A 25,157-nucleotide genomic window follows, 5' to 3' on the forward strand; every position below is an offset into this window, starting at 1 on the left:
AGTGCAACTATTCTTTAAACTCTAATAGCCAATAAACGTAAACATGAAGTGACAGTTGCCTCATTACAAATGTAAACACACATATAAACCTGCCCGGTCGCAATTTAAAACAGACTTAGAGATATACCTCCTACTTTGCTTATGCCTGAGCCTTTTTCACCAAGGCTGTCATTCTTTTTGGTTTATTATTTTCTACCTTACCGCTGTGGCTATCAAATACAGTTACTAAAATAGTTAAGCCTGGTGACAAATAATTTTAGAGTCACCGAAGAAAGAAAAACTGCTCTTCAAATAGTCTTCAAGTTATGGAAAACCTAGCTAAAATGTGTATTTTCATCCAGAATATCACTCTTTGCCTCAGACCTAACCATTAGTTTGCTCAAACCATGGATAAATCAGGCATGAAACCCTTGACATAATCAGCGTAGGGAAGAGAAGCCACCCACTCACACAGGAGGAGACGCTTCTGATTCCTAGATGAGTAGGTTTCATAGCTATGCAATCAAGGTCACTTTCCTGCGCCTTCACTGATAAAAGGTGCTTTTGATCAAACAGAATTCTTTGAATTTTTTGTACCTTTGTTCTCTTATAATGCGATGAGAATAAAAGAACACTATTTGCTTCGGAAGTGGGTGACACTGATTAGAACTGCCTTCAGAGGAAAGTCTGAAACTAAAGTGAGCAGTGAGCTGGATAGCCTCTGGTGGGGTTGGTTTTTAGATAGCTGTCTGAGCACAAATCCACACGTTTTTGAGTCTCAACTGTTGCTCTTGTCAAATATTCTTACCCTTTTTTGGATAACTTTTGACACTATTCTTTTTGAGGTTCTGCTGAAATAGCTCTCTCTTTTTCTCATATATATGTGTGTGTATATGTATCACATATATATGATATATACATGTAAAACCTTTGTGTATAGGAGTTAACATCATCATATGTTGATTGCTTATGCTAATTGGGAAATATTAAAGTAAACTATGTCTGCTTTAACTAGAATAGATGGTTTAAATGACTCCATTTCAAAGAAAACTTCAGTCATTCTTATTTTTTAAATCAGCCCCTAAATGTTTCCATTCCTAACAGCAAAATAAATAAATGGACAAACAAACAGCTCTTTACTGAAACAATAGTAATATATTATCTTGCTCAGAGAAAAAAATGAGCTTTCAAATGTGGAGAAGGCCTAGAATGTTATCACCACTTTTAGAAATGTATATACATTATCTGTTTTTTTAAACATAAATTTGAACTCAAGCAAATTTGCACTTTCTCAAGTAAATTGATGAACTGCGAATGTTACCTAAAATCGCACAATTTTATTATATGTATCACAGTCTTCTAATCTTTGTTAAGCTACCCTATGTGAAACTGCCTGTAATTTTAATGAATCTATATGTAATATTTTATATTCTGCATTTATGTACATATTTCCTTATATCAGCATAACTTTCATACTTATTATAGCAATAAAGCATCATGTACTTTTAACAATGTAAAAAATATGCCCTTCTATGGGATAGGATAGATGGAGTGTCTTTTACCTGCTTAGGGTTTCTCTGTTTGCTCTTGTAAGAAGCCCTACAGCAGAAAAAAAAAACTGGTTATCTAAGTTATCTGCCTTTCTTGAGGCTGGCACATATGGGAAGAGAATCAGAGCCCTGGAGATTTGATTTCCTTCATGTGAACTTCATTCTGCCATATTGAAAAATGACATCCTGGTAGCCAGATTTCTGCATCCATCCTCATTGGCCCAGCCTGTGTGCCAGATTGAGTATGGCTGAATTTACCTTCCTTTCTGGTGCTTCCTCCAGGGAAGAACCCCACTGCCCCCAGAAAAAGTCCTGCTATATTCATAATATTGCGTTGTCCATGGGTCTATGTAGGGAAGTGGATTCCCACCTCCTGCTTCCAATCTGCCCTAAAGCAGCCCCTTTCTCTAGTATCATCCCCTCCAAATTGAGAACTAACAATTTTCTAGACCAGAAATCAGCCAATGATTTCTGTAAAGGATCAAATAGTAAATATATTTTAGACTTTGCAAGTCATACTATTTTTTTCACAACCTCTCAACTCTACTGTTGTAGCATGAAAGTAACCAGAGACAATATGTACGTGAGTGGTTGTGGCTGTATTCTCATAAAACTTTCTTTATAGACTATGACATTTGAATTTCAAATAATTTACACTTATATGATTCTTTTAACTTCCTCCAATGATTTAAAAGTGCAAAAACCATTCTTAGCTCACGGGCTACCCCAAAACAGGCAGCAGGCTATGGTTTGCCAGCCCCTGCTATACATAGGCAGGGTGCTGAGACGCTGTTCGTCTGCAGGGTAAATTAGGGTCTGACCATCAGAGTCTCCAGTCTGGCTGCTTCTCTACAGCATCTCCAGTCCAAAGCAGCACTTCTTAGTTTCCTATGATCATGAAGTTTCTACCTGGAGTCTTTAGTCATTTCAGTTTTCTCCTCTGTTAGGATCTGACCACAGGAAAGGTGATTAGGTTTTGTTAGCCAGCTGATGTCTGACCTAGAAGTGAAAGGTGGATTTTTTTTTTTTTCTCCCTCTCTGGAAAATTTTGTTATTTTACCTTTTGCTGTTCTTCACAAACCTCTCCAATTGAACTAAATTAAACTGACTACTGACTACTTTGTAATTCTTTGAATGATTATATTTGAACTTCCTTCACATGATTTTTAGACGATTCTTCCTACTTTTTCCTGAGATTGTGTTGCAAACAGGAAGACAAGTTTGGCAAGTAAATGAAAGGATTGACAAAGCAAAAAGTGTGACTTGAGACAAAACATATATGCCAATTCCTACTTTTGTTGTTGCTGTTATTCATTTATTTACTCAGCAAATATTAGTGTGTGCCAGGTTCTGTATCCCAAAACAAGATCTCACTTTACATTTTGACATACAAAGATGAGTAGAATACAGTGCTTGTCTTCTAGGGAACTACAGGGGAAAGAAAGACACGTCTTTATATAATCCTCTTGGTATCTGTTATTCATATCGTAATTTACATGGAGCACAAGTAAGCATAGGAAAAAGTGTGTGCTTGGCACACTGCACATGATATGGAGGAGAAGCGTAAACTATAGAATAGGGACTTGGACCAACTGCCCTGCTCCTCTAAGCCCTAAATGTTGTAAAGTGAGGAGATTACCTACATTGCAGTTTTGTTGTCAAGACTAAATGAAATTTCATACACAGATGTGCTATAAATGCTCAGCACATAGCCCCGCCCCCCAAAAAATTTACATCAGAGTATGCTAATTTTTTTGGTTTAGTTTGTTATTGATAAGTTTATAGCCTCCAGTAACGTGATACCAGTTTATTACTAAATTTATTACTTCCTAATTGCTATATAATCACTAAATTTATTACTTCTTTACTGACTGCACAGTGTGTTTCCATTGCTATACTACTCATAATATAGAAAACAGAGGTGTGTAAATTAAAGCCCTTTCATTGGATTGCTTGTCAGACTTTTTTTTTTTTTTTAATGCTGCAGGTTGGAAAGATGCTCTTGTGCAAATGGTATGAAATGGTATTTATTGACTGCCATCTCTTTGTGTGCCTGTTTAGGTCTGAACAGTCATGGCGCTTATTTCAGTTATGAGTTGCTCAGTGGACTGTGGATTGACTGAATTGTACCCATTCCCATCATGATGTACACCACCAAGACTCCTCACTAGTAAGTATTCTCTATTCAGTATCATTTACATGGTTATATATTGAGATCTTCAACACAGTGTGCACTTACCTTGCAAGAAGTGTACAAAATACTTGCGTCTGTTTTGCTGTTATGAAATCGGCTAGACTTAGTCTATGTACCAACCAACTGCAAAAGGAAAAAATAGGTTTAGATGTATCTATGATGTATATGTGTGCATATTGATATGGTAATATATAGGTATCTAAATAGGCAGAGTTTAGAAGTGTAGAATTTTGCCTCTCTTTTAACTGAATAGAAAAAGTCAATGGAAAGTTTCATTGTCTTTTGGTTCTTTAATATCATATAAATCAGTGTAAGCCTGAAAATTTTACTTAGTTTAATATTGTGAAACAGTTCAACTTTATTGCAGTTTTATCTAACAGGGTATCTAATATACTTTCACTTACACAAGTATCATACGGGTAATTGACATAGGTTGTTTATGGTGTCATTGAAAGGAAATTCTACTCAATTCCCTTAATTTTAGTTCCAGCTCCAACATTTATCATCTGACTAGTCCCTTAAATCTCTAGGGCTCAGTTTCTTCATCTGCAAAATGAGAGGAAGAATTTCTGCTTTACCTAATTCACAAGATTAATTTAAAGGACAAATAAGATAATGAATGTGAAATTATTAACAGTAAAACCCCATAAAAATATATATCATCTGTGGCTGACTATTATTACAAGTAGGGAGCTGGAAAAAAGTTGTGACCACAATGTTCTTTTTAAATTGATTAATAGAGTCTAATATTTTATTTGTTATTCACCTAAGAGATAAATGATAAAATTATACTTAACGTTAACTCATGACCCCAATTATTTTTTGTATTTCAGAAAGTTATGTTTAAATGAAATATGAAAAAACACATGTTACTCACACACACTGCACACACAAATCCCCACCAACCATAATAATTAGGTTTCTACTTCTGATATCCAGGATGTTTATTATAGTTTATTTTTAGGTGTTTTATTCTTGGAGGAGACAAGATACACTAGATACTTATTATGTATCATTTAATTTCAGGATCCTAAGGGAGCAACATAGAAATTCGATCAGATATTACTCCTTCAGTTTAATGTATTAATTTTTTTGTTTACTGAAATCTCTTTAACACTTCATCTGACCATTCTCTTTAGCCAACAGAATACAGCTAGCCTGTTTAAAATAAAAGACTGTAAATGAAAATCTTGGCAACTATATTTAGTAATATTGAGAAAGACTTTTCCACTAAAATTAAACAAATTATTACGTAACCGAGTCAGTGCAATAAAACTGGTTTGGAAATTCTTTTCCAGAAATTAGTTATGATTACCATTGAAGAGGCAATGGTTTATTACACAAATAAAATTTTTACATATAAGTGAAACAAAAATCTTAATAATAGGTAACATACATTCACTTGCTGATATTGTAGCATAGTCAGTAAGTATGGTGGCGGGGTCAGGGGTGGGGCGGGGAGTGGTAGAGTCAGATTGCCTGGGGTTACAACCCAATTTCATCATTTTCCTGCTTTGCAGTGTTGGACAAGTCACTTAACCTCTCTGTGCCTTAGTCTGCTCATCTGTAAAATGGGTCTAATAATAAGAGTATTTATCTCATAGGGTTGTTGTGTGAATTACATGAGTTAATGTGGTCAAGTACTTAGGAGCACTGTTTGACACTTAGTAAGTAACCAATCAGCATTAGTGATTATTATTCACTGGATGAGCATGGGATTATGGTGCTGACTATAGATTTTGGAATCAGAAAGTCCTAGGTTCAAAACCATTTATGAATTAATGGTGAAATCTAAAGTAGTTACTGAACTTTTTGAAGTCTCGGTTTATGAGAAATAAAATGGAAATAATTAAAATATACTCCATAATGCTTTTGTTAGGCTGGTTGAACACAGCATCTGGCAAGAAAGGGTAGCTATCACCTTCATTGGGAATTGTGAAGGTACAATTGCAAATTACTATGTAATGCAATTATAAAGTAATGTAAATGAGAGATTCTCTGATTCTGTAAGTGTCTTTGCAATATGTTGTATTTAGGGGACTTCTAGAAATGTATTCAATTATAGGATTTGCTTTGTTAGGTCCAGAATTTCAAAAAAGACAGACAATAATTTAAATCAAATTACAAGTACAAACATAACAAATACAGCATCCTGATTTAAAAAATAAAGGTGACGGGGCTTCCCTGGTGGCGCAGTGGTTGGGAGTCTGCCTGCCAATGCAGGGTACACGGGTTCGAGCCCTGGTCTGGGAAGATCCCACATGCCTCGGAGCAACTGGGCCCGTGAGCCACAGCTACTGAGCCTGCGCGTCTGGAGCCCGTGCTCCGCAACAAGAGAGGCCGCGGTGGTGAGAGACCCGCGCACCGCGATGAAGAGTGGCCCCCGCTTGCCACAACTAGAGAAAGCCCTCGCACAGAAACGAAGACCCGACACAGCCATAAATAAATAAAAATAAATAAATAAAAATTAAAAAAAATAAATAAATAAAGTAATATGGTCTAAAATTTAAAAAAAAAAAAATAAAGGTGACAAAAATCCATTGGCCTTTTTTAGGCCTAACAGAGAACATCAGCTCATTATTTGATTTGTTAGGAAGATTGGGCTGTTACCACATTTAAAATGACTTTCTGGAAAGAAAGGGAAGAAAGAAGAAAGGAGATGGAAATGTAGAATATGTGTCACAAAACGATGGAGAGGGAGGGTTTGAACTTCCACTTTCGTAACCCTATGCTCTAAGACAGACTCTATACTTGTTCTTGTTATGAAGAAATTTAAAGTATTGTCTTTTGGGTTTGTATTGGACAAAATTCGGTGGTTGGAATGGGTGGCCTTTTTCGAATGAGTCATGATTTGTTTCCAAGGTGGAAAATACTGATAAGCTGGGGCCATAATCCAAGAGTGGATTGTCTGGCTGCCATGTATCAGTCAGAACAGAAAGCTCAGTCTCTTTCTCTCACGTGTTATTTATAAACCATCTGAAACAATGGCGGTGTTGGGTCTAGTCCATCTCTGTATCCATCTAAGTCAGCAGCCAGAGAGTCTTTTGCATGTAAATGGAATGTGACTTGTCTGTAACTCAGATTATAACATTATTGAATGCTTCTGTGTGCACACTCCCTTTTATTCTTGTTGCTTATTTCTGCAATACCTTTAGCCTTTATAGAGTTTGTGCCTGACATGGAAAATCATGTTTCTGGAGGAGGCTTTTGAGGGTAAAGGTTTTGGAGGTGGATTCCTAGGTAGGAGCCCACAAACCATGGATGTGGTGTTAGGCTGGACTGCTGCTTTGCTGACCCTGCTTGGGGCCCTGGGTGAGAGATGACCATGGTGCTTATTCTGTCCTGCTTCTCCTGGGCCCCGCCTCATTCCATACTTGCAGTCCTTTAATGTGGCCAGCGTTCACATTTTGACCTTTCATATTAGGATTTAGGATGTAATAAAATGAAAAAACACGGTCATGATGACCGTGACACAGTCCTACTGGACAGATAGATGCTTATGTGTCCTTATTTCCGTGACCATTATAGATTTGTGAAGTTAATCTGAAAAATTGTTCGTGACTTTAGATGTCTCCTTCTAAAGGAGTCTGACTTAGATGTCAGTCTAGTACTTCATAAAACAATATCTCTAAAAAGTAGAGAGAAGTACCAGAGTTTGGAGGAGACCTCGGGTATTCAGAACTGAATACCTGTAATTTGGAGATAGAGATAGATGAAGTGTTTATCAGTGGGACTTTAACAACAGGCAGACTTTGTCAGGCTATAAGTCTAAGCGTAGCATCATCATGATAAAGGGAACAGTTTAAGCCTCCAATTCACAATTGTGAATGAGCAGGAGGTATTCGAGGACAAGCAGACGATGAGCCCATTAAAGTTGAATGTCTGCTGCAGAGTCACCAGAAGTGGAATCAGATGAGTTGTGAGTGCCCTGGGGGGGCTTTATGTGGCCCCCTCTCATTTGCCTGCTGCAGATCCCCTCCACCTGTTTGCTGACCACCTGTTTGCTGGCCAAGCCCTACCTAGAAGCACCCCAGCCTTACCTGTGTGACACCACAAGCCTCCTAGTGTTTGCAGATACTGCCCATCAAACTCTGATTCTTCCTTCCAAACTCATTTTACCTGCTCTGCTCATTTTACCTTAATCCTCCTCTTAAAATTGACTGTTGCCTCCTTTTCTTTAACCTCTGTACTGTATACATGCCTCTTTGATAGAACACATACACTTCTTTTGCAATAATTGGTTGACATTTCTGTCTTTGTCTCTTTGGGCTGCTAAAACAGCACCATTAACTGAGTAGCTTATAAACAACAGAAATTTAATCACAATTCTAGAAACTGGGAAATCCAAGATCACGTCACTGGCAGATTTTATGTATGGTAAGGGCCTGTTTCCTAGAAAGCCATCTTTTTGCTGTGTCCTCACCTGGTGGAAGTGGCAAAGGTGCTTTCTTGAGCCTCTTTTATGTTTCATAAGGGCACTAATCCCATTCATGAGAGCTCCGCACTCATCATCTAATAATCACCTCCCAGGGGCCCTACCTCCAAATACTCTCACATTGGGCATTAGGATTTAACATATGAATTTGGGGTGGCGTTCAGTCTATAGCAGTATCCAGCTTTCCTGTTACATTCTTGGTTTATTGAGGGCACTCCTTGTCTTATTCAGTAAAATTGTTATTAATGTAAGTCAGTAAAAAGTATAAACAGAAAAATGAAAAGTGGCCACTTTCAGCATACCATGATGGTTATATCATTTAAACATTTTTAGCCAAAGGTAACAGGAATTTTGAAAATGTAACTCACCCTACTAACTTCCATAGTAGTTTATCATTAAGCATACTGTTTTTAGAACAACATTTCAACAATGGTGAAAATTATTTGACCTCATCTTGACTGAGGTTAGCATGATTTCCTCCATGTAAATTAATAAGACAACAATAAAACAGTTCTTAAGGTTTTATGTTATTATATTAATTGTATATAATACATTATTACATATATGTATATATATATATATACACACATATATATTTCATATGTTCATAGAAGGTGTCAATTACTAATTTTATTTGAGAGAGGAGGAATGTATCAAGTGTAATCAAAGGTTCCTATAGGTTCAAGCTGTTTTTTAAAAAAACATAGAGGGAAAAATAACCAAATCCCCAAAACCCCTCTAAGTCAATAAACAAAACCTTTGTTATAGAGCCAACTGAAATTTTATCTAAAATTTATTCTGGTAACTGTATATCACTCAGAGGAGGACTTAAAAGTGTTTAGGTTAAATATTCTTGAATAGTACTATTTTAACAGGAAAGCCCATTAAGTCCACCAAATCAGTATGGAAACACTCTGACTCTCATCTTTGTTACTTAGTGTACATCAATCATACACAGAAGAGGCAAAATGGGCTGACTAGGTAGAGTTATAAGTAGCACAGGGTATCTCAAGCCATTCAGCTTTCACAGATGGCTGTAGACAGATAAGTGGAAAGCATTAAACTAATAAAGACATCTTTAAGAGAGGAAAATGGGCTGACAGGGTACTCCAGTTTTCAGTGCATGAGCTATTTTAGATTGACATGCTTTAAGCAAAAAGGCATAATGTTTGAATGAATCCTATATTAAGAGTATTCATCCAGTTATGTAAGCAGAAATATAATGGAGTAATGTAGGTATTATCACAGTATGCAAGCTTTGATATGCTCAAGTAGGTAGAGCAATGCAGCAAGAATAATTTTCTTCAAAGAACTGGGAATTTTTAAAATTGCGCCCAAAGGTAACATTTGACAGAATTCCAGGTTGTTTCCTGATAACTTTGTTAGTCTCTATTTTATGTATTAGTCTTGAAACTACAGTAACTTGGTGACCATTTTCTGACATTCTTTCCAGCTAAAGGACCTAGAGTTGCATGTTGAAATTTAATGATAATGCTGATAATGGCCACCATCTACTAAGGTAGTAACTGTGCAGTGGGGTTTCACTGCACGGCATCCTTTAATATTCACAGCAGCTCTGCAAGGATGGCTTTATCTTCTCTTTACAAAGGAGGAGATGTATAATGTGCAGGGTACCCTACCGATTTATATGCATATTTATATAACCTAAATTTGTGACAGCCTCACCACTCGAGAATGATACATAAATACGGAGGCACATAATATTTTATATGTGGTATTAGAAAACTAATTTTACTTTTAAAATAAAATTAATTTTGAAAATATAATATGCTTCAGGTTTTAAGTCATGCTTATTTAATATCCTGAAGAATAAATAGCTTATAACATTATAATTGGAGATTTCCCCTTCTATCCTTCTCCAGCAATTGATATGGATAAAAATGAGAATCTGTATCTATTAGAGACATGTCCTCAAGCAGATACAGGCAGGTGTCTCTCAGGAGAACGCATTAACCATTTTTAAGATTGAACAGTTTATCCTTGAAGTCAGATAATATCTTCAATTAACAAGTTTTATTACATTTTATTTTTTTCACATTAATGGTCAGCGTCAATACCATGGTATGAGCGTGCGTGGAAGCATTAATTGATTGATTCCACGAGATGAAGACGAAGATTCTTGGTCTCAATAAGTATCTTATATCCACTAACATTCCACCAAATGCTTTCACGTGAACTCTTTCTTTTCAGCTCAGTTAGTTGAAAAGAATTCTGTTGATTCATCTCACATTTTGCTTATCTGTATGATGGACCCAGATCACCAGTGTTTTACTGCCCCTTAGATGCACCACTCAACTGATCTGTTTACCCAAACGAAGAACGTATAAATGTAATACCGAACATGCCTAGGAAGCAGAGACAGTTTTGAAGAAGCAGTGTTGTTTTTTTTTTTTTTAATTAAAAAGCAGGTGCTTTTTAAATTAAGAAGCACCTGCTTTTTAATCATGAAGATAATTATAATATTTGGACGTCATTTGAAATTTAAGGGGATTAAATTACCTGAAAAGAAAGTCATGTTTTAAATTATGTTAGTGAAATACTTGAAACTGGAGAACTTAGGTATCCCATGTAGTCATTAAACAAATATTCATGGACTTCCTTCTATGTAGTAGGCCCCGGGCTATGAACAATAAACAAAGTTCCTATCCGCATGGAGTTTATATTTCTAGGTAGCCACTGGGGAGTGAGGGGCAGGTGGTGGAAAGAAAGGAAGTAGAATAGAATATGTGTGCGTTTATACATATATATATATATATATATATATATATATATATATATATATATATATGCGCACACACACGTATACACATATATTTATATAGAGAGTGATATATATCACTAAATACATGTATATACAAATAGTAATAAATCTAATTTTAAATAAAAGCCACTTTTATAGCAAAAAGAATTCTTGTTTTGAACTTTTTCTATAGCAAAAAGAATTCTTGTTTTGAACTTTTTCTAAGTTTTAGATTACAGAGTTTGAAATTCTTACTCACCAAAACTTCATATTTTAATCGTTTCCAGAAAGGGAAATTCTGATAACATATCTCAGTCATTATTTTTAAATAGTTCATATGTTTGCTATCTTATTTTCTTTATTCATTTTAAGAATATTTGTAGGTGTTCCAGAATCTAAAGGAGAAATCCCCGAGACTATTTTGTACATCACCAGGTTGCACTGAGAGTGCAGTCGGCTGATGGGGGACAGAAAACTTGAACCCTGTGAGACCCAAAGGGGGAAAAATTACGCTGAAGGAAGAGAAGCGATTTCTAAATTTTTTTTGTTCTTTAATCGAAGTTCTAGTCCTCTCTGTGTTGAAACACGGAATAATGCGGGCCTGTTGTGCTTGTATTACCTAATCGCACGAAAGTTGGTTATGGAACCAGAGTTGTTTCATACAGGTTATTTAATAAGAAGTGTAATGTCGGATGTGTACCTAGTGCTTGTGACAAAAGGAACAATTCGAAAATTGGAAAAACAAAGCGTCAGCCGTGCATTCACTGTTATGAGCCAGTTTTCCAACTGGACAGTGTGTCAGTCATTTTTAGTGGTTTTTGGATACAATATAATAACCTCTTTATTAAGCTCAGCAAGTAAGTGGATATTAAACTCTGTTTACTTTGATTGCAGTGATAGATAAAGTAGACCATTCCTTTGGGGGAAGACGAAAAACCTTATAACAGTGCAGTCATTTAAAAAATCTTTCTTTCTTTCCATGAAGCACAGGTTCATGTTTGAAAACTTACCTACTTTTTAACTCTGAATACGTGGTTTTGGTGACTTTCTCAAATCAAGATCATTCAGCTTTCATGCCACTGATGTAAAAATCAGTGCTTGATACACAAATGTGCCACAAAAGATTTCGTAGTTGTTCTTAATTCATTTGTGAATTTAGTTTCTTTAAAAAATCTAGGTTAGAAAATAATGTCAAATGATAAGGTCTAATGGCTTTTTGATGATGGGGTAAAAAGAGTGTTGAGGTGGAGTAACGCCAGTAGTGCCTCCGTGCTAATTTTGCTGTTTTTCATTACTCCATTTAGGGAGCAAAAATAAAGAAATGTCTGCCAAAGTAAAAATTGTTGACAAAGTGATTATCATTGGGTCCCTACCCTAAGTACTAACAACCTGCAAAATGTAGCACTTGAATAATAGGGTAATTAAAACTGAATTTCTTTGAGTGTCAGACTGTATAATCATATCAAATAATGCAGAAAAATAAATCTACTGAAATACTCTGAATATTAAGCCTATTAAAATACATTAAACAGATTATGGTAATGTCAGAGGCTTCCTTACTTAGGTGAGGGTTGCATCTGCACCTTTCACAAGGAAGAGGCACGTAAGTTGCAAGGTAGAAGTGGTAAATTTAAGGCAAAGAAAAACTGTTGTATATATAAAGAGTTCTAGGTTGTTTATTTCAGTTTTTTTTATAGCTCTCCCTGGAAAATTAACAGAAAGCAGGGCACATAGGAGAAGCAAATAAATGTTAGCTGAATTGAATGATGCTCTTGCTTATTAATTTGAGAGATCAGTTACAAGTTTAGCATACATTAATAAAAGTGTTTATTTTTTTTAATCTTAAAAAGTAACTGGGTCATGGACTTTAATCTCATTCTTTCCTTCATGTGTTGGGCTAGGGGGCCCTCAAGGGCTGTGCAGAGTAAGGAAAAGATAATTAAGAGAGAGAGAATCCTCTTCCTTTGTTCAGACTCTCTTCTTCCTGCTAATGAGAAAGGTGAGAAAGGCAACTTGATCACATTGTTCCTGACACCCACACTTCTTTGTTTAGCTGGCTGCTGAACAAAACTAGTCCTGCCATCTAAGTTCTCTGTCAGTGTTGTTCAAACTTCAGGGGTGACCTAAGAATCAATCATAAAATCAATTTAGTATGTTATCATCAGCATTTTAAAATGAAATATAATAAAGACTATATTCCATAATTATTTTTAATAACTTGTATATACATGTGTGCCTGACTTACATGGTAAAATGTGTTTTTTACTGTGGATCACAGTCAAAACAGAAAACCAGTGTTATTAATCTAATCCCCTTGAATTCTTCTCAGCCTTTTTTCTTGGGTAATTTGTCCTTTGTAACTCATACACTTTCAGAATCTTCACCTCATTTACTTTTTTCTTTCGGTTTAGATAGTAGCTCTTTAGTTTCTCAGTGTCTTCATTTTTATAGCCAACTCTTAGTATAGTGAGAACTGGAAGAAGTGCTCACTAGATGTTTGCTGTTTGAAGCAATGAATTAATGGTATTCTAAAAAGAACTACAATTTTGTGAGTCCAAATGCCAATTTATTTATTAATTTCACCTTTTTTCTCTTCCCTTAAACCCTATTATGATTACTGGCAATTGCCACCATGCAGTTACGCTTTAGAATTTGAGTCATTTTCTAAGTTCCCTGGCCTCTTTAATCAAGATGAGTGACCAATCCAGGTGACTTCATCACTTAATAGCCTTTAAAACAATCTTCTTCTTTACTTTGCCATGACTACTATGTGGGCCTGCAGTTTATACCTAGATTGTGGCCATAAACATTTTTTTTTTTTGAAAGGATTTTCTTATTATTTATTTATTTATTTATTTATTTATTTATTTATTTTTGGCTGTGTTGGGTCTTCGGTTCGTGCGAGGGCTTTCTCTGGTTACGGCAAGTGGGGGCCACTCTTCATCGCGGTGCGCGGGCCTTTATCTATCGCGGCCCCTCCCGTTGCGGGGCACAGGCTCCAGACGCGCAGGCTCAGCAATTGTGGCTCACGGGCCCAGCTGCTCCGTGGCATGTGGGATCTTCCCAGACCAGGGCTCGAACCCGTGTCCCCTGCATTAGCAGGCAGATTCTCAACCACTGCGCCACCAGGGAAGCCCCCATAAACATTTTAATATCTATCTGACTCCAGCACTTCTCCCTACTAGCATGTCATTGCCCTTGCCATTGGGATTCTTTCTGACACACAAATCTGAATATTTTACTCTTTGGGTAAATATCTCCTGTAGCCATACTCCCTTTGCCTTGAAATTTACAACCCAGTGAAAATTCAACACATTTGAATGAGAATAAAATGCCCTACAATATCTGATTTCAAGATATACTCCAAATGTATCCAGCCACACCCTATCATGCACCAAATATTTGAACTTGGGTTGGCATTCTAAACTATTACATAAGTTACAGTCTTTTGTGTAACCGGGCCAGTGGACTAACGCATGTTCTCCTCTTTGCCTTGAATAACTTCACCTTTTCTTGTGCCTGGAAAATGACTACACATCCTTCAACATATGGGTCAAGGTTTTGCCTCATGTAAGAATACTGAGTCACCTGAGTCAGCTCCTCTGCTGTTACTTACTAAGTATGTAGGGAACTGATAATCCTTCGCTGTCTGTATGTCCATCCTCCTGTCCCTAATTGGACTCTGAGCTTCTCTTGCAGAAGTATTGTCAGTTCTCCACTGTAACCCTAGATAGAACCTATCACAGTGCTGGACACTTGGAGGGTGCTCAGTAAATATGGGCTGAGTGAATTCTTGTCTCAGAAACATCTAAGAACAGTCACAGCCATTCTCCATCACTTTTCCTTTTCCTTTCTTTCCCTAAGACTATGAGTTTTATAACCTGTGAAAAGATCATATAAGCAAAGCGATTTGTCTACGTTATTATTGTCTGTAGAAAGCCACTGATAACCAGTGAAAGCTCTGAACTTGGGTTATGATCTTTTTATATGGATTCACCAATTCATAGGTCTGGTAAGAGTATCCCTACGGTGTATTTCCGGAAAGAATGTCCTAATATGAGCTTGAATACTTATCTAAACACTTATATTTAAAATCAAATCTTGGGTTTCAGCTTAACTTTGACCTTAACCTTGACCTTGAATACCATTGTATAACACATTTTCCCTAATTTCTTCATTACAGTCAAACATTTTTACTTAAATGCCAACAACTGACGTATTAAACTATTGAATCAGATTTTACCACCAAATTCTGAGGGGTTGATTTTTATAAATATAAGATTTCCTTCATAAGATTTCAGGAAAAATTAGGTAGAATTTCAAGACGGCACAGTGATTGGGTTAATTTGGTAAATAAGACATTACTGTTAGTGCAGGAAGCTAATTCACATTTATTGTGCCTGACTTAATTATATTGTTACATTTCACTGGATGGTCATGGGAATGTATATTTTATAAAGGAAGATATTGCATTAATTCCTTAACTGCAGATATATATAACACTAGTCCAGTGACTATGATATACCTTACCCACTCTTTCCCCCTCTTTGTCCTTGCAGAACCAATTTTCACACGATTGATCATTCCCAGTGTGGCATCCAAATCAGCCGTTAAGGGGAAACAAAACATTTCATGGCCCCAGTCCATTTGTTTTGGAATTAACAGCAGTGAATGTCACATTGCGTTTTTCCAAGTAAATTTAAGAGTGATGGATGAACTAACTATATACCACTTATTCATAATAAAAGGTACAAATGGTGAAGTATGGCACGTTGTATGCAGAATTCTCTGGGACCAAACATTTATGTATGCGAAGAACGGGAACAAAACAGAGAAAATTTTTGTTTTGTAAAAAATTGTTAAGTGATATAATTATACAAGCAAATTAATTAGGATATATATCAATACTTCTTAGTTAATAAATTTACAGTACTGTTTACAAAATGAAATATTGTTAAACTATTTTTGCTAAGTCTTTTTTAGTACCTTCAGCTTTTTATTGTAACTCATAAGCTAACTGATACTTTTAAAGACATTTGTCTTTATGACCATTAATTTTTCATATTTTTATGAACTTGAAAATACAAAAAAATACAAAAAGGAATACAAACACCTCTAATCTTAGCAATGAAAAACTCCGAAGTAACTATTCAAATAGTTTTATATTCTTGTCTTCTAAAATTTATATGTATGTATACAAATGTGGAATCACATTATTTGTACCTTTTTCCTCTTAAAAGTATGATAGTACGTTCCCATTTTCCATGCCTCTAAATATTATTCTAGAAGATAACTTAAGGGCTACATAACATTATATTGTATGGCCATATCATAATTTATGGCATGTTTTGGTGATAATTTAGTTTGTTTTCATTCATTCTGTATTACAACTTTCTTTAACATCCTTGCATACATTTTTTGACTGTGTCTACGTTCAGAAGACAGTTCCAGCTCTGATCCCTTCTCTGACGATCAGATTCAATGCAACAAAGATGGTGTCTTTACTTGAATGCCTAATAGGTGTCTTTACTTGAATGCCTAAATTAACTTGTCCAAAACGGACTTAGAAAACAAACTTATGGTTACAAAGGGGAAACGTGCGGGGAGGGGTAAATTAGGAGGTTGGGATTAACATATGCACACTACTATTTATAAAATAGATAATCAACAAGGACCTACTGTATAACACAGGAAACTCTACTCAATACTCTGCAATAACCTATATGGGAAAAGAATCTGAAAAAGAATAGATATATGTATATGTATAACTGAATCACTTTGCTATACACCTGAAACTAACACACATTGTAAATCAACTATAGTCCAATATAAAAGAAAAATTTAAAAAAAAACTTGTCCAAAACAAAACTGTAGATTTTGCCCACCTAACCCCAAACTTGCTTCTCCCCCATCTATCTAATCTCCCTTTTCCAGACTTTATTCCCAGGGGATCCAGACCAAAGGCTAGATGTTTTTCTTCTTTCCTCATTCCCCATGTTCAGTTCATCCATAACTTTTATTGACTCAGTCTTCAGAACACATTGTGAATCTGCCGTCTTTCTTCCGACTCTTCCAGTACCATCTAGTCCATCAGTCTTGCCTGGACCCCTCTAGGTGGTCCTTTCTCTCCTGCTCTGCCATGACCACTCTTGCGTCAGTCATATCACTCACGTGCTCACAGTGCTGCAGGGGCTTTCAGAATGCCTGAATAAAATCTAAACTTTTTTATGGCTGTCACGGCTCCCTATGATCATGACCTGCCCGTTTCTCATCTCCTCCCACCGTCCTCCTCTTTCCCTCTTTATCTGCCAAGCTGGCAACTTTCTGTCTTTGTGGGCTGGAACGCTGTCCTCTCGCACTCCAGATGCCTCTTCCCTTTTGTTCAGGTTTCAGTGGATGTCATCTCTCTCAGTGGCTTCCTGCCTATTGAGTGCAAAAGGAGCACTCCGGCCACTCTAAACAGACCTCCACATTGTGTTTCCTTCATATATGTACCATTTCTTAAACACTCATGCATTGGCTTATTATACAGTACATCTGTTCATCAGAATGTAAGCTCCATGGAAGCAGAGAAAGAACCTGGTCTTGTTCACTCACAGCTCTATCCCTAGAACCAAGAATAGAGCTTACTGTGTGGTAGACACTAATTATTTACTAAACAAATGAATAAAGCCATGAAGATTTACTACTATAAATTGTCTAAATAGAATTTCTCAGTCAAAAAGAAATTTTTACTTCAAGTATAGTTAACGATGTTGTGTTAGTTTCTGTTGTACACCTAAGTGATTCAGCTAGACTTCTCTGGTGGCACAGTAGTTAAGAATCCGCCTGCCAATGCAGGGAACACGGGTTCGAGCCCTGGTCTGAGAAGATTCCACATGCCGCGGAGCAACTAAGCCTGTGCTCCACGACTACTGAGCCTGCGCTCTAGAGCCCATGAGCCACAACTACTGAAGCCCGTCTGCCTAGAGCTCACACTCTGCAACAAGAGAAGCTACTGCAATGAGAAGCCCGTGCACCGCAACGAAGAGTAGCCCCCGCTCACTGCAACTAGAGAAAGCCCGCGCACAGCAACGAAGACACAGTGCAGCCAAAAATAAATAAATTAATTTAAAAAAAACCAAACTAATTCTAAGTGATTCAGCTATGTGTATATATATATATACAATATATATGTATATGCTTTTTCAGATTCTTTTCCATTATAGTTTATTATAAGATATTGAATATAGTTCCCTGTGTTATATAGTAGGAACTTGTTCTTTATCTATTTTATATATAGTAATTTGTATCTGCTCATCTCAAACTTCAAATTTATCCCTCCCCTGGCTTCCCCTTTGGTCACCATAAATTTATTTTCTGTGTCTGTCAGTCTGTGAGGCTCTGTGTTGTAAATAAGTTCATTTGTGTCATATTCTAGGTTCCACATATAAGTGCTATCATATGATATTTGTCTTTGTCTGTCTGTCTTCACTTAGTATGATAATCTCTAGGTCCATCCATGTTAGTGCAAATGGCATTATTCTTTTTTATGGCTGAGTAATATCCCATTATACATATACATATCTATTCATCTTTATCTGTTCATCTGTCCATGGACATTGAGGTTGCTTCCATGTCTTGGCTATTGTAAATAGTGCTGCTGTGAACACTGGGGGTGCATGTATATTTTTGAACTAGAGTTTTCATCTTTTTGGGATATATGCCCAGGAGTGGGATTGCTGGATCATATGTTAATTCTATTTTTATTTTTTTAAAGGAACCTCCGTACTGTTTTCCATAGTGGCTGCACCAATTTGCATTTTCACCAACAGGAGGATTGCCTTTTCTCCACACCCTCTCCAGCATTTATTATTTGTAGACTTTATGATGATGGCCATTCTGACTGGTGTGAGGTGATACCTCACTGTAGTTTTGATTTACATTTCTCTAATAATTAGCAATGTTGAGCATCTTTTCATGTGCCTGTTGGCCACCTGTATGTCTTCTTTGGAGAAATGTCTATTTATGTCATCTGCCCGTTTGATTGGGTTGTGGGTCTCTTTGATATTGACGTGTATGAGCTGTTTTTATATTTTTGAAATTAATCCCTTGTTGGTCGCATCATTTGCAATTATTTTGTCCCATTCCATAGGTTGTCTTTTTGTTTTGTTGACGGTTTCCTTTGCTGTGCAAAAGCTTATCGGTTTGATTAGGTCTAATTTGTTTATTTTTGCTTGTATACCTTTGGCCTTGGAAGAAATGTTTTGCCTGTTAATCCATAGTCCCCATACCCCAAAATACCAGTTTTCCTTCCCACCAACCCTTGTACGGCAGGACTAAGTTTACTGCACTCCCTGCCCAACACTGCATACATAAATTTGTTTTGCGAGTTCACTGTAGCATATTTAAGCAATTGTTTTAATTTCCATATTAGTGTCTACATATGGGGTCAAAACATTTTGAAGTTTGAAAATCTTTTTCATTAGAAGCTGCGGTCACTTCTGACCCAGTCCTCTTAGGCCACATGCATCTGACGACTTCTGCAAGAAAAGTATAAAGAAAGTGGGGACCCATTTAGTGAGATAAAATGTTAGGGACCATCCTCATTATTTCTTTTTCATTTACGTATTTACATTTAAGTCATTTGATCCTCCTAACAATAGGATAGATATTATCCCTTTTGTCAGATGAAGAGGCAGCCTTTGAGGTTATAGTTCGTGAAGCTAATAAGTCATAGAACTGAAATCTATACCCAGGGTTGCTGGTGCCCTAACCCAAAAACTGTTAGTACAGCATCGTAAGAAGAAAAGGTTTGTGTCTGTTACCCAAACTTCCTGAGAGTTAATGACTAAGTTTCATGTAGATTCTGGATATTAGTGTTCTATTCAGAGCATTTTTAAAGGAAACAAGTGTCATTCCTTTAGAAGATTTCCACAGACTCAAATATTTGTTTTACTATGTAAAGTTTCACAGGTAGTGAAATGGAAGAGACTGGAATTCATCGTTTATATGGGCAAAGAAACAATAAATAGCTGTTGAAAATTTCAACGGATGTTTTATTTATGCCATTAATATAATCACATCATTATAATTTGCACTGATGGAATTTATATTATCTTCTAGAAATGCTTACAACCTCAGAGACTTACCTACCTTCTCAAGAAGGGTAATGTTTTCCTTATTCCAGGGTGGATGTGGAGCAACAAGAAAAGAGACCATAAAAAGGTCTATCCAGGTGCAAGTTCTCTCTTTCAGTTTATATAATCAAAATTATGAATATTTATTTGTTTCCAAGAATAAGTAGATCATCACAGACATAGCTTACCTCAAATCAGGAAGGTGAGCATGCATCAAACTGTTAGTTTCTCAGATAGCTAACTTAATACAGAGTCATCAGAATGTCATTAAAATAATCAATATTGGGGAAAATAGGAAAGGTAAAAAAGATAAGAATGGCTTAAGCTAAAAAACTAGAAATAAATCTGAATTACTTTTATACTAGTTCCCCAGATATTTGAATGACTTTTCATTATTGCTATTTTTTTTTTTTTTTTTGGCTGTGTTGGGTCTTCGTTTCTGTGCAAGGGCTTTCTCCAGTTGCGGCAAGCGGGGGCCACTCTTCATCGCGGTGCGCGGGCCTCTCACTATCGCGGCCTCTCCTGTTGCAGAGCACAGGCTCCAGATGCGCAGGCTCAGTAGTTGTAGCTCACGGGCTTAGTTGCTCCGCGGCATGTGGGATCTTCCCAGACCAGGGCTCGAACCCGTGTCCCCTGCATTGGCAGGCAGATTCTGAACCACTGCGCCACCAGGGAAGCCCCATTATTGCTATTTTTTAATCCAAAGCATTTAACAGTGTAGTAACTCAATAATCATGAAGAATTCCAAATGGGTTCATAGAATTTTGATTTTTTTATACTATAGCAGTGATCTGTTTTAAGACACGGAGGCAAAATGTCAGTGAAAAAGTTGTGTTTTGTGACTTTTTAATTAAAGGGAGATGGGTGTAGTGAATTGGAGGGTCTCTTTATTTATGGTAACTCTGTGTGGATAGCTAGGTATGCATTTGACAAGAGGCTGTTTGTAGGAAGCTAATTTAAAGTGGAAACAAATAGTTGTGAAAAATGAGGAAATCCTGCTGGAGACATAGCTGTGGCAGGATCACCTCAAATAGGAGTGTTAGAATAATTTACTATTGTAGGAAATCCAGCAGCTGGTTTATCTAAAGCATTCCTCTTTTTCATGAGCACTGGAACAAGAGCAGGAAATGGTTCAAAAAGCACGCTGACATTCCGGTCACAGATTTCTGTAAACATTTAATAGCAGAAAGTGATTTTTAGAAGCTCAGTGCTTAGCTATGTCAGGAACTCTTTAATGAGGTAATGCATATATTTCTAACCTTGGTTACTTAGAAATGATTCTAGAATGAAGAACTTCAAATAGAATAAAGAGGAAACAAATTTCGGCTTATGTCATTCATAAAAAGTACACTGTATTGAACTCAACACTTAGAATTGGTTTTATAGAATAATGAAGATTAACTAAACATTGAAAAAATTACCCAGAGACCTAATGTAAAGTAGAATATGAGTAACATTTTATAAAACAACACTTAATTGTTCCAAATAAGGAAATAGAAGGACTGGTATAAAAAGTAGTTAAAAATCCCCAAAGATACAAGAATTCGAATAGACAAAGGAAACATAGGTAGATCACATGCTGTAAAAACATATCTAGGTCATTGCAAAGCACCGAGCCGATCTCTCTGTGCTATGCTGCTGCTTCCCACCAGCCAACTATTTTACATTCGGTAGTGTATATATGTCGATGCTACTCTCACTTTGCCCCAGCTTCACCCTCCCACCCCATGTCTTCAAGTCCATTCTCTATGTCTACCTCTTTATTCCTGCCCTGAAACTAGGTTCATCAGTACCATTTTTTTTTTTTTAGATTCCATATATATGTGTTAGCATGTGGTAATTGTTTTTCTCTTTCTGACTTATTCACTCTGTAGGACAGACTCTGGGTCTATCCACCTCACTACAAATAACTCAATTTCGTTTCTTTTTATGGCTGAATAATATTCCATTGTATACATGTGCCACATCTTCTTTATCCATTCATCTGGCGATGGACATTTAGGTTGGTTCAATATCCTGGCTATGGTAAATAGTTCTGCAGTGAACATTGTGGCGCATGTCTCTTTTTGAATTATGGTTTTCTCCAGGTATATGCCCAGTAGTGGGATTGCTGGGTCATATGGTACTTCTATTTTTAGTTTTTTAAGGAACCTCCATACTGTTTTCCATACTGGTTATATCAATTTACATTCCCACCAACAGTGTAGGAGGGTTCCCTTTTCACCACACCCTTTCCAGCATTTATTGTTTCTAGCTTTTTTTTTTTTTTTTTAATTATTTATTTATTTTTATTTATTTATTTATGGCTGTGCTGGGTCTTCGTTTCTGTGCGAGGGCTTTCTCTAGTTGCGGCAAGCGGGGGCCACTCTTCATCGCGGTGCGCGGGCCTCTCACCATCGCGGCCTCTCTTGTTGCGGAGCACAGGCTCCAGACACGCAGGCTCAGCAATTGTGGCTCACGGGCCCAGTTGCTCCGCGGCATGCGGGATCCTCCCAGACCAGGGCTCGAACCCGTGTCCCCTGCACCGGCAGGCAGACTCTCAACCACTGCGCCACCAGGGAAGCCCCTCTAGCTTTTTTGATAATGGCCATTCTGACCGGTGTGAGGTGATATCTCATTGTAGTTTTGATTTGCATTTCTCTAATAATTAGTGATGTTGAGCATCTTTTCATGTGCCTCTTGGCCATCTGTATGTCTTCCTTGGTGAAATGTCTATTTAGGTCTTCCACCCATTTTTTAACTGGATTGTTTGTTTTCTTGATATTGAGCTCCATGAGCTGTTTGTATATTTTGGAGATTAATCCTTTGTCTGTTGTTTCATTTGCAAATATTTTCTCCCATTCTGAGGGTTGTATTTTTGTCTTGTTTATGGTTTCCTTTGCTGTGCAAAAGCTTTTAAGTTTCATTAGGTCCCATTTGTTTATTTTTGTTTTTATTTCTGTTACTCTAGGAGGTGGGTCACAAAAGATCTTGCTGTGGTTTATGTCTAAGAGTGTTTTTCCTATGTTTTCCTCTATTAGTTTTATAGTGTCTGGTTTTACATTTAAGTCTTTAATCCATTTGGAGTTTATTTTTCTGTATGGTGTTAGGTAGTGTTCTAATTTCATTCTTTTACATGTAGCGTCCAGTTTTCCCAGCACCACTTATTGAAGATGCTGTCTTTTCTCCATTGTATGTTCTTGCCTCCTTTGTCATAAATTAGGTGCCCATATGTGCATGGGTTTATCTCTGGGCATTCTATCCTGTACCATTGATCTATATTTCTGTTTTTGTGCCAGTACCATACTGTCTTGATTACTGTAGCTTTGTGATATAGTTTGAAGTCAGGGAGCCTGATTCCTCCAACTCTGTTTTTCTGTCTCAAGATTGCTTTGGCTATTCGGGGTCTTTTGTGTTTCCATAGGAACTGAAAGATTTTTTGTTCTAATTCTGTGAAGAATGTCATTGGTAGTTTGATAGGGATTACATTGAATCTGTAGATTGCTTTGGGTAGTATAGTCATTTTCACAATATTGATTCTTCCAATCCAAGAACATGGTATATTTCTCCATCTGTTTATGTCATCTTTGATTTCTTTCATCAGTGTTTTATAGTTTTCTGAGTACAAGTCTTTCGCCTCCTTAGGCAAGTTTATTCCTAGGTATTTTATTCTTTTTGTTGCAATGGTAAATGGGAGTGTTTCCTTAATTTCTCTTTCTGATTTTTCGTTGTTGGTGTATAGGAATGCAAGAGATTTCTGTGCATTAATTTTCTACCCTGCTACTCTACCAGATTCATTGATTAACTCTAGTAGTTTTCTGGTAGCATCTTTAGGATTCTCTATGTATAGTATAATGTCATCTGCAAACAGTGACAGTTTTACTTCTTCTAGAGGGGTGGGATAGAGACGATGGGAGGGAGGCTCAAGAGGGAGGGGATATGGAGACATGTGTATGCATATGGCTGATTCGCTTTGTTACACAACAGAAACTAACACAGTATTGTGAAGGAATTATACTCCAATAAAGATCTATTAAAAAAATTAATGTAGGAAAGCAAACTAGTCTACCATCAGTTAAAAGGAAAGCATATTTGTTATGTGGTTCAATAGCCTTAATGTAAAATAAAAAATTGATTTCCATTAAGTATTCAGAAAAGTCACATTTCTATGGCCCAAAGAATAAAGAATGTTCAATTGAAAGAAAAAAGAAACATATCTAGAGGAAACCTGGAAAAATATTTTAATGGAACTAATTCCCTGTAAGTAGGACTATTATTATTACTTTTTAAAATCATCCCAAGAAATTTAAATGTAATCTCTTTATAAAGACCCCATAAAGAAAGAGATTTCTGTTACAGGGGCTAGAGGGTGGGGGAAATGCAGAGATGTTTGTCAAAGAGTACAAATAATTCAGTTATAAGATTGAATATGTTCTGAGGGTCTAATGTACAGCATTCGGTAATATTTTATTGCATATTTAAAATTTGCTAAGAGAGTAGATCTTAAGTGTTTTCATCACACACACACACAAAAGGTTTACTTTGCTTTCCATTTTCCATAGTGAAACAGAGAAATTAATTCTTTATTCCATTCAAAATATTACCTAAATATTTAAAACCATTTTCTGTTCTCATGGTTGCCAATAGAATCGTATTTCCTAAAATATCTATTGCAGTGGTTAGCCACTGCAACTAACTATATTTTTAACAGAAATACATGTTCATTGGAAGTTTTGCCTTTTTCTTGTTCTAGGGTCATTAAGAAGACTGCTAGGCAAAAAATATGTTATGACACTTTTTAAATGATACACATGTCTTAGTATAAGGATCTCCTTGATTCTAAATTTTATTTGGGTTGAGAGGAGCAAAAATCAAATGCTGTGTATTAGTTTTCTATTGCCACTACTAAAAAGCAGAACAAAACAAAATCTTTGTGGCTTAAACAATAGAAATTTATTCTCTCACAGCTGTGGAGGACAGAAGTCCAAAATCAAGATGTTGACAGGGTCTCACTCCCCCTGAAAATTATAGGGAAGAATCTGTTCCCCGACTCTTCCAGCTGCTGGTGACTGCCTTTATTCCTTGGTTTGTGGCCATAACACTACTATCTCTGTCTCCATCTTCACATCACCTCCTCCTC

The 25,157-nt window shown here is 36.6% G+C and overlaps 1 protein-coding gene across 1 annotated transcript in view; it reads left to right on the forward strand.

Moving 5' to 3' along the window:
- The window catches only part of CHRM3 (cholinergic receptor muscarinic 3), a 523,518-nt gene that overhangs the window by 144,166 nt on the left and 354,195 nt on the right, over nt 1-25,157 (forward strand). The window contains exon 2 of the mRNA XM_007170796.2: nt 3,591-3,699. The gene's annotated coding sequence lies outside the window, so the exon portion shown is untranslated. The remainder of the gene's footprint in view (nt 1-3,590; nt 3,700-25,157) is intronic.

The sequence above is a fragment of the Balaenoptera acutorostrata genome, chromosome 16 (genome assembly GCF_949987535.1).
Source record: "Balaenoptera acutorostrata chromosome 16, mBalAcu1.1, whole genome shotgun sequence".
In the NCBI taxonomy this organism is placed as follows: Eukaryota; Metazoa; Chordata; class Mammalia; order Artiodactyla; family Balaenopteridae; genus Balaenoptera; species Balaenoptera acutorostrata.